The sequence below is a fragment of the Cyanistes caeruleus genome, chromosome 13 (genome assembly GCF_971803275.1).
Source record: "Cyanistes caeruleus chromosome 13, bCyaCae1.hap1.1, whole genome shotgun sequence".
NCBI classification, from domain to species: Eukaryota; Metazoa; Chordata; class Aves; order Passeriformes; family Paridae; genus Cyanistes; species Cyanistes caeruleus.
Window position 1 is genome coordinate 15,783,383 of NC_141713.1, and position 9,678 is coordinate 15,793,060.

Genomic DNA, 9,678 nt, shown 5'->3' on the forward strand with positions numbered 1-9,678 from the left:
GTCTTTCAAAATTAATTCCTGGTTATCCCACTTCAATCACTGTCTGTCACTAACAGTTAAATAATTTCCTCTGCTTTTCAGGTTTCTTAGGGAAAAAAACCTGGCAACTTGGAAATGTTATTCACACATCAAAAATACTTACAGTCCTAGAAGTAACAACCATTCTGTACTGCAGCATTCATTAGAGGCTTTAAATAGGGATATGCGGCCAGAGAGTCAGTTTGCCTCCTAATGGCTGCATAATCCCTCAGGGACAATTTTTTTAACCCCCATCTCTTGTCAAACATTCTTAATACAAAAGCAGAAAAGCATAACCACAATACCCTCAGCTAAACAAAGTGTTTTTAAGGTATACATTGCATTTTTGTATACAATCTGCTGAGTCACATATTAGAACTGAAGAGGAACATAATCATTCTCTAACCTTTTATTTTTTAGTCCTCTACTGCAGCCTGTTTCAATGACACTACTTCCACTTCCTTAGAAATGTATCTTTTTACTAATTCAATACTTCTTAAAATATGAAGTAGCTCATATACTACCATTAATTTTGGCTAACTACATCTTCATAGGAACTGTTTGCAAAAAGTTTGATATCAAGTGAGCTATTATTATAACCAACAGCTTCAGAAACGCCTCTAACATCCAACTCAATCATCAGTTATTCAGCCTTGGAATCACACATTGACCTCTCTGAACTTATACAAACTTCAGGGACTGCTGAAGTGATTTCAAAAGAAAAAAAGATTGACAATAGAAAAAACTCCAGTATATTCAGAGTCATGGAGATACAAACATATTCAAACGTGTTACAAATTCCCTCAGTTGCTCTCTGTATATGTAGGTCAACTGACATCAAAGGCACTTGTCTCAGCTGGGGAATTTAAGTAGTATGAACAGCAGAAAACAGTCACGCTTTCGGCACAACAACCAACCCCTAATACCAAAGTCATTGATCCTGCCCATGGAAATATGATATATTCTTCATATCTTCAAGGAAAATGTCTGCAAAACCAGTGATTTAAGGAAGGCAGCAGTCAGACTGAGCGAACAGGAAAGCCTTCTGTTAGGTGCCAAACAGGGAAAGGGAATTAATTAATGGGAAAACAGCAGCCAAGTGCCTGTATCACCCCTCAAAACGAGACCTAAACCCATATGTCATACAGGATATTTCTGAGGATTTACCCAGAACTTGGAGGGTTTGTATAGCACCTATCCCAAGGGGCTCTGGTCCAGGACCACTGCTCCTAAGCACCACTGTCAGCTTTAGGCTGGATAAAGGGCTGGGACAAGAACTGCACTTAGCGCAAGCTCAGTGTCTGGCTGTGTCTGCCTCACACGTATTTACTGGAAGAAACATGCTTCAACTAGGAAGTAAGGCAGTGCCAAGAAAGGTTTTCAATTTGTTTTCACATTGTTTGGCCTCTGCACTCCCTTGAAATATTTGCATAGAAGGTAAAATTTTAAAGTGCCAGCTGCTCATTCAGCTGCAGTTCCCTGTTTGTGACCTGGCTTCCTGCAGGCTGAACACAGCAATCCAAGAGAGCACACTTTGCTTGGCTGGGGCTGCACAGAGTCTTGGGGGTGGAAAACCAAATATAATTGTGACAACTTCCCATTCTTCCCTTCTGACTGTTCTCTGTGATTGAGATTCAGCCTGTAGTCTATGGACATGCTGTAGGTCCATTTTCTCCATCCTCTCAGTGACATTACCACTGCCAACTCTATCATTCTTTTGTTATTGCTTAATATTGTTTGATACTAATTTTATCTTTTGTTTTCCTCTCTCATTCAATTCAATATACCATTTTCTTCTACCTCACCAACATGACTTTTTCCTGCCATTATTTTCTTATCATACTACAAGAGGCTTGATGTGCTTAACTTGAATATTCAGTTTAATTTCCCGTCAGACCCAACTTTATCTTTGCAATAACATGGGGTCACTCCAGCTGATTTTTCTCTCACTTCTACTTTTCTCTTCCATCTACACAGATCTTGCTCACCTCTTTCAGGATGCTGTCTACAAACAACCAACACTGCATTAACACTGGTGGTACGAAGGACAGAATTTTGCCAATATGTATTGTCTACTTAAACCTATTGCTTCAATTAAAAGAAGAGAGGGGAGGGATCAGGAGAAAGGACTTTCTGGTCTAGGTGTGACTGAGCATCTATCTAGTGTTGCTCCCTGATTGTGTTGCAAGAGGATAATATAAATTCCATTCTGATAAGCATATGATCATGCAGACCTCTGGCTGTTGTTTTTGCATCCTGATTATTTGTGTCTAATTTGAGAGCTGCCATGATACAAATACACACAGATTTGTTATTACCTCTCATGGTAATTATAGGTTACAAAGACAGTTAAGCATAACTTAAAATCTGTGCTAGTTGGGTTCCCAGGGTAACTATTTGGGAAGTTATTATGTCTATGGCAAAGTATGAAAGAAGGAAAGACTCCTGCTTAGCACACCTACTTTGTCTTAGTAAGAACTTATACTAACACTGAAAGGGTTGTTTTGCTTGGGAGAAGGGGAGTTGTGTTCTGGGTTGTTTGGCTTTTTTTTGGGAGGGTGGGAGGGGTGGAGGGAGTTTAAATATTACAGAATTGTAATCCCACATTTTTGAAAAATAGACTGAATACCAGAATACTAATGCCAACTGTTATCTAACATAATACCAGAGAACCAGACATCTTGTTAAGTGCTCCACCTAACAACCTAAGCCCTCGGATCAATTCTATTCTGCAACACTCTCATTCCTACACTACATCCACATTCCTGCACAAATGTTATTCTCCACTCAGAATTTCATTTACTTGAAATAATCCCTTTTAAAGAGCAAGACTTAATCTCTGGAATGATATTCTGTGTTGGCCAGATCTCTAGTATTTTGTTATGTGTGTGTGCTCTACAAATGAAGCATTATAATAGGTAAGGTGTGTGGCATTGGCTGGTTCAGTCTGGGAACAGAGAGTGAGTGTAGGCATAAGCAGGGTGCTTATGAACAGACCATCCAGGTTAAACACTGGCCCCCCTGGGTTGCCTGCCTTGCAGTGCTGTGGGCTGCTCTGTGATTTTAGACTGTTGCCTTCTGACTGATCAGGCCCATCTTTCTACTGTTAACTCCTCAGAGTGAAGTTTAAGCATTGCATCTGCTAAAGAAAATGGTAAACAACATTAATTATTTCATCAAGACACAAAAATAAATGAGACTCATCAAACTGTTTCCAGTTTATCTTCACCTGTTTCACACAAAGTCTGTGTTACAAGAAAGGTGATGTAACCTTGTTTAAGGGGTGTATTTTAGCAATCACTGTGACTGACAAAGATATGACATGTTTGACATGCCCTGAAGTTACTTTCCAAGCAGAATCTCCAAGTGCCTCACACATAAGAGCCTGACAGTAAAAGTTCTTCAGAGCTAGTAAAACATCCACCTCTCCACCAGTTGGCTGCATCTTAAAGGTGATGTCTGAGTTTCCTTTTATATCCTGATACTGGCTCATCACTGGATTTGCCTTCAGCTATTTCTCAACTCTGTATATGTGAAATAATTGTCTGCTGTTCAGTACCCCTCTTCTGCCACCTTCATGCATATATGACTACAACCTTAGCTTGAAGTTTAACTTACTGTCAAGTGTTTTCTTAGTTTGAACTCTTACTTTCAAACATTTTCTTCCTCACCAGTGTAAGTAACACCATCATCCTCATTTTTTTATCTTTCAATCTCAGTGGATCCTTCCACCCCAAGCCTACTGGCACACTGAGTTTGCCTCCACAAAGAACCAGATGTTTGAGTGATTTTGGATCCCAAATCAAGACAAGCGAGTAACAAAGCAAAATATTAGCTAAGATTATAGTGACAGTTAGAAAGAAACTCCTTTAGATACTCACAAAAGCTGATAACAAGCAAAGCTGTCTTGGGACACACATACAGGTCTGTACACAAGTCTCTATCACCTGGCAAAGCTCATGAAGTTTAGGTCACTGTGGTGCAACCCATTGTACTGGCTGTCCACTCTTCAAGGCAAACAACACAGAACCATCTGTGCTCTGTCAAGACGCTCAGAAGGAAGTAAAACCCCTTTTATTACTCTCACCTAGCTGACACAGCTAACATGGGCCACCAACTTCAAATGTGCTGCAGGCTTGTCCTCCTGACTCAGCCCAGGCTACCGCACCTTCTTTCCCTCTGTCTGGCATGAGAACTAGAGTAAGCCTCAGAGGTTTGCACATTAAGCGACACAGACATCCAGCCAGGAACGTGGATAAGTTAAAAATGTAACTCAGCAACTTAACAAAGAGATAGCAAGTGTAGGAAAACCTAGAAAAGTAACTCCTCTGGCATATGTTTCTCATGAGTGTTACTTGTATCTGGAACACAAGTCCATTTCTAACCTCAACTGTGAATCACCAGCAGCTTGGCTTTTCAGTGCGCCTCAAGGGAGTAATCATCTAGTGACTAGGAGAGGTCTCCTAGATACACACAAACACAGAAATGAAACACTTGCCAAACCCCTTGTATTGGTATTGGAGGCTTGAATAAACTCCAGCGTCTTTACAGTGAATGAAAGAATGGCAGGATATAGAAACAAACAGTTGCTATGTGTGTAACCATATTTCAGTGCATTTCCACAGTCCCTGGGGACTTCCTGATGCCCTGCTTGAGAGCCAGCTGCCTTTTCACCCAAAAATCCCATAGTCTGAGACAAAACCTGGACTGTAAAGCCTTGTCAGATATGAAAGTTTACTTTCTGTTACCAGATTATCATGAATACCCTCAACCACAGTTTAATGTACTTTGGGTTGGGAGAGCTGCAGTTCCATCCAAATCCAGGTATCATGCTGTCTTTGGTGCTAGAACTAATCCTTTAACTGGCTAAAAAAGATCAAATCTCAAAACCAAACCCACTATGCTGTGTTCAGCTTTCTCAGCAATATCAGCACAATGCTGCTGGTATAAATAGGCTACCAGTATATATTACAATGTTAAGGAGAGATTTTGAATCCATTTAGATATCACAGTGCTTAAAACTATCACAGCTGCCAGCTCTAAAATAATGTTCTCCAGACAGCCACCACACTGGAAATCACAGTAGAAAATATTAGCAGTGCACGTAGGAGCCCCTGACATCATCCAGAACAGAGCTGCATGAATAATCACCATAGAGTTTTTGGCCAGTCTTGCCAAAGACAGAAACAGCTACAAAAGATGGAAGCTGCCAAAAGTCCTCAGGGATTTTTTCCTAGGAATAGCGTTAAAAGCTTTAAGCGTGTTCTGCTTCATTGTTTCCCATCATTATGTGCTCTTTCCACTTTAGTGACTCATAACACAAACAGTCCCATGGTTTGGATTAGTCTCTTGGCCTCTGCCAAAATATTGGGGAGGCTGTCACACCTTAAATATGTACCTAAGAATCCTGGGGAATAATTCTGAAAGGTTTAAGGAATCTAATTAAGCACCACCTAAACTTTAAAACTGCTTACACACCAGGTTCCTACGGAAAATCCACAGGCTGCTAACTACATACAGCAAAAATTATGTCCTTGTCCTTGTTTAGCATCATGACACCTCTGAAATGACCCAGGAAAATTAATTTTTAAATCACTTACAGTGAGAAGTTCATTGAGAGTGGTCAACATACAATTTCTACAGTAATCTGGAAAACAGCTAGAAATTTTCAATTAAAATCAATGAACCTGTGAAATAGCACAAAAGGGATTTTTTTGTGGCTTGTTTCAAAACATATCAACTTTGTTTTAGTACAAAATAGCATAAACCATAGGATTTTGAGAAAGTTCTTGCATGATCTGCACTTCATTACCTAAATTAGAATCAGCTGAAAGTACTAGCTGGGAATTAACGATGCCTCGCAAGACAAAGGAATGTCACAGATTCCTGATTACACAGTACTGTCTACACTGATGTTTTTGTTGCTCTTTCAAGTGGCATCTTACAGCTTTAGAGAAAAGTTAAGGCAAGGAAAGGTGACTTCAAAAAGCTGTTGACTGAGTGGCTGCTACCAAGGGATTTGTTTCTGCCAGGCAGGCTAAGACTTGTTTTTCCTGGTCAGAAGCACAGGTCTGAATTCTAAAACCAGAGATCTCTTCCTCTACTGAGTAGGAAAAAGTATATTAAAAGCCTATTGTTTTAGCATGGAGTACACATAATACTTAACATTTTCACATTTGATTGCAGATAAGCCTTCAGTAAACACTTCTACTGGAGCTGGATAACTTTCAGTGCAGTGTCCTGCACATCAGTAGCCAGTGCTCACATCAGGGGCAGGTGAGGAGACAGAACAAAAGGCTGCAGTTTCAACACAACTACAGATAACTTTCAAACAACTTCTCAACACTGAGGTTTGTTTTTCTAATGCTACTACCCTCCAGGAAGTTATTAATACAAGAATGAGCAGTCATCAGTGTGTATAGAATAACTGAGTTCAGCACAGCAGAAAAAAGAGCTCAGCTGGCTGATCAGCAAGGACAGACATGCAGAGATAGCCATCATCCTTTCCTGTGGGGAGAGAATGGACCAAAGAAAGCCTTTGGGAAGGTTTTGCCAGTACAGAAAATTAGAGGCCCAAATTTAAGCCCCTCCTGAAACATGTGCACACACACACACACACAAGAACATGGAGCCACAGACATTCTTTAGGCCAAAGAAATGTATACAACACCCTTATCTTCTCAGTTTGTCTGTCTGGGCTGGTAGAAAACCCATAAATGGAGGACAATGTATTTTTTTGATAACTAGGATGTTGTGTGAATTATCTGCCCTGAAGAGGACAGGAAACAAACTTATTTATTCATGTACCCACACGCAAATTTCCTGCTTGTTAATTAAACAACCAAAGAGAATGACTATAGGTTTACTGACCCACAAGATGCTTTTCCCTAGACATAGCAACAGTGTCAGCACAAAATTCTCACCAAGTTTCTCAACCTCCATGTGCTGTTTTCACACTGAACAAGTCACTCCAATCAATCTCACTGTGTGTTCTGCTTAGGTTACTTGCAAACAAGCCAAAGCACTTCAGCTGTGATGTGAGTACTTTTTAATTTACAAATGGCTACAAAAGCTGTTGAAAGTAGCATGTGCAGCTTTGCAGCAACTATACCTCCTTTTTACTTTATTCTTCTGCTATAAATGAAAAATATCCAGAGCTGCACAAGGTTACTGTCCTCCTGCCAGTCAAGGGAACAGAACTGCAGTTAACCGCAAGGTTCTGAAATAAATAGGTTTTGACTGCTGAGGTAACTTTTAACTACAAGACCTGCTCAGCCATGGGCTTCTGACAGCTTTTTCCTTCCCTCTTTTTTTAAGCTCAAATTTAATCCAATCATTAAAATATTTGTTGAAGTGCTCTGTCTGCTTGGCAGCACAGCCCACACGACAGACAGAGTGATGGATGACTTATTTCAGCAGGAATCTTTTTTTTGCATTCCGCCTGTTTCTTATTGTGAATTGTTTGTGCAAAGATTTGGTAGGTGGAGCTTTTGAATGAATTGCAGCAGACCTGGCACAGGATGGCACTCACGTTGTTCACTCAGATATGGGATAAACAAATGTTGAAGATAAAAATCATGAACAAACATGAGTTTTCAGCCTTTTCAAAATTTCATCATTATTCCAAATTTTGTTTTCAGTGATAAAATTAAATTCTAAGCAAGCATTCTCATTTCATTTATAGATGCTTTAAAATAGTTTCTGAAAAATAAACCAGAAGCATTGATCTCAGCATTAATTTGACGATACTGATTCTTAACACGGGTATTTCTAAGTTTATTTTCAGGAAATCCCTATGTTTTTCTCTCTATGCTAAACTATATCAGAAGAACTGACAAGGGAAGATGCAAGAGAACTTCAGTAAGAAAGGCTATGCTTCATCATCCCTTTCAAATCATAGCAGAACAAACTGCAGCAGCGTGTTAGGGAGAAAAGAGTAACAGCCACAGCAAGACTTTCTGTAGGATCTGTTTGGGAAAACAGTTGAACTCTCAGGTACACAGATGCACCCTCACATCAGACAATCTAAAAACAAATTCTAATTGAGAATATGTGTTGCCAGTAACTGATTCTGTGCCCAGATGTACAGAATTTGACACTTTTTCCTTCAATTTTTGGTCTGAAAAAGCACTAGAATGATCAATACCTTTCTTCTTTTTACAGTTGATCACCTAAAGGTACTTGCAAATGAACCTACATATAAACTCTGGAATCAGTCTATTTTGAGATCACAAAGTGTCTTTGTAAGGAAATGCCCACACTTTCTGACTGTGTTTGTTATACAGAGAATGGGCATTTTTACCCTGTGACCTCCCCAGGAACACCTTTAGTACATGTGGAACAGACGGGTAAGTCTTCATTTGGCATTACTTTATCATCTTTGATGTTGTTTTGTGGAGGAATTCATGAGCACCTTTTCTACCTAAACATACAAACCTAACTGTTCTCACAGTGCTCACACAGTGCAGTGCTAGCAAAGGACTGACTGCATTTAGATAACATTATCAGCATCATTAGAGTATCACAGTCTCATGTTTGCTATTTCTCTGAAGGCATTAGTTCCTAAAAGCTGGAAATTATTCAAGAATTCAGGACTCTGTGGACAAGGCATTGGTAGGGAATGGACAGGCAGTCTATAGGTGTCACTCCAAAGTAAAATTTCAAAAATACAACTTCAGTTACATGTCCTTGACTATCAAAAGGCTTGAAACACTCAAAAATATTTCAAAGTTTTTTAAAACCTACAACTATTTTAAAACTCTCGATTATCTTTGTTCAAAGGATCCTGACGATACCTGCCATGGTAGAGCTTGCTCTTTTCTTTCTTCCCAAATTGTATTCACTTGGCAGTAAGTGAGAAATGAGAGGCTTGTGGTATGTGCTTGTTCTCGAGGCACAGGCAGGTAAGGTGACATTCCTGGCCACTCATGCTGTCATACAATGGAGGAATCTCATGCACAGGTGAAAAACTGTTGAGCAAAGTATCTCTGAGAAAGTTTCAGAAACTGAAATGTATTCATGCATGTTTTGGAACAGCTGTGCACTACAGTGTGAGCTACTTACCTTACCCTGTCAAGCTGAAGGAAGCAAAGAGGTCAATTAGATTTTAGCTGTGGTCAGCAATACCAGTATCCTTTTCCTTCTGGCTCCTCTCAACAAGGACACTGCCCATTTCAAAAAAATAAAGAACTACTTTTCCTCGATTCATGCCATTAAAAATAGGAAATGCTCACTTGTAAAAACATGGTGTGAATACTCAGAAGGATGTGGCTGCTATATTTCAAGAATCAGAGAAGATGTCACTGAAGTCGGTAATAGCCCATCCCTTCCCCACATAGTTCTGCTACCTTATGTTCTATTGATACTGAGTTTAAAGTGACACTGTTCTTCTAATATTTATTGAAATATTTTAATCACAAACAATAACAAGACTGTTTTCTGCACTACCTCTACTGCTACATGTCAGGCAAAGCTGCCATGTGGTCTTTGGGAAGAATGGAGCTTTCAGGCCTTTTCTTTTTTTTCACTCATGGTTAAGCAGAAGCAAGAAGTATCAATATTGAGAAATGCCCTGAAGGCTGCACTAGGACTGCTACTATTTAATAATCATGACACTAAATGATTCTACAATTTAAAACTTGGGGAGTATATTTTAGTTGC